Source organism: Onychomys torridus, chromosome 2, assembly GCF_903995425.1.
Source record: "Onychomys torridus chromosome 2, mOncTor1.1, whole genome shotgun sequence".
NCBI classification, from domain to species: Eukaryota; Metazoa; Chordata; class Mammalia; order Rodentia; family Cricetidae; genus Onychomys; species Onychomys torridus.
In genome coordinates, this window is record NC_050444.1 from 122,913,512 (window position 1) to 122,915,033 (window position 1,522).

Sequence of the window (1,522 nt, forward strand, 5' to 3'; positions counted from 1 at the left end):
CTCTGGTGGCTGGGGCTCCTCGAGCTTGGACCTGTGTGGGCACTGTGCATGCTGCCTGGGAGTTCCTATGTTCTGACACTCCCGGTGTGTCTAGAAGACACTGGTTTCTTGGTGTCATCCACTCTCGACTCCTACAGTCTTTCTGCCTCCTTTTCCGCACAGTTCCCCGAGCCCTTAGGGGACCGGTTTGAAGAAGACATCCTGTTTTGGACAGAGTGTTCTAACGTCTCTCACTCTCTGCACATTCGATTGTGGGTCTCGGTATTAGTTCCCATCTGCAGCAGGAGGCGGCTTCAGAAGAGGCTGCCTCTAAGTGAGGAGCGTGGAAAACTTGCTGATGAAGGCAGATGTGATGGTTTGAACCGCCATGTGTTTGAACACTAGGTCCTCAGCTGATGATGCTGTTTGGGGAAGCTTAGGACGTGTGGCCTCGCTGGAGGAAGTACTTCACTGGGGCGGCCTCTGAGAATTTCAGGCCTCCTTTTATTCCCATTTTGATCTCTCTGCTGTGAGCTTCCAGTTCAGGATATGAGCTCTCAGCTTGCTGCTCCAGCCTCCACGCTTGGGAGCTGCCATGCCTCCCCTCCACGATGGTGACAGACTCCTACCCCTCTGTAACTGTAAGCCCAAACAGACCCTGTGGTCATGGCGTTTCCTCACAGCAACAGAAAATAACCAACACAGTATAACTTGAACGAATGACATAAGGGTTGCACAGTCTAACATAGTGTAGACACTGTGACGCGCAGACGCTGGTATCTGGTAGTCTAGGCCCAAAACCCAACCCTACTGCTTGCTTCAGAAGCACATCTACTAAAACTGGAACGATACAGAGAAGATTAGCATGGCCCCTGCACATGCGTTCCATATTTTTATAGAAAAAAAATTTTTTTTTGGTTTTTCAAGAAAATTATTTGTATAATTGATGAAAATAAAACACACCTTGTCTACTCCAGGGTTCTCCCATTGTGCTGTAAGCCTGTATTTAAGACCTCCTCCCTCCTTCAATAAATGGCAATCGGCATTCAAGAAGAAGAAGAAGAAGAAGAAGAAGAAGAAGAAGAAGAAGAAGAAGAAGAAGAAGAAGAAGAAGAAGAAGAAGGAGAAGAAGGAGGAGGAGGAGGAGGAGGAGGAGGAGGAGGAGGAGGAGGAGGAGGAGGAGAAGGAGGAGAAGGAGGAGAAGGAGGAGAAGGAGGAGAAGGAGGAGAAGAAGGAGAAGAAGGGATCAAGATCATGATGGGGAAACCCACAGAGACAGCTAACCGGTGCTAGTTGGAGCTCACTGACTCTGGACTGACAGCTTGGGAACCTGCATGGGACTGAACTAAGCCCGCTGAATGTGGGTGACAGTTGTGTGGCTTGATCTGTTTGTGGGGTCTCTGGCAGCAGGGCCAGGACTTATCCCAGGTGCATGAACTGGCTTTTTGGAACCCCTTCCCTGTGGTGGGATACCTTGCTCAGCCTTGATACAATGGGGAGGGGCTAGGCTCTCCTTCAACTTGGTATCCCAGACTTTGTTGAC

At 49.7% G+C, this 1,522-nt stretch overlaps 1 non-coding gene across 1 annotated transcript; it reads left to right on the forward strand.

Moving 5' to 3' along the window:
* The first annotated feature begins 793 nt into the window (after nt 1–793).
* Nucleotides 794–895, forward strand: LOC118578944. The gene has a single exon (XR_004944332.1). It is a non-coding gene; the product is annotated as a U6 spliceosomal RNA (small nuclear RNA).
* Nucleotides 896–1,522: the final 627 nt, after the last annotated feature.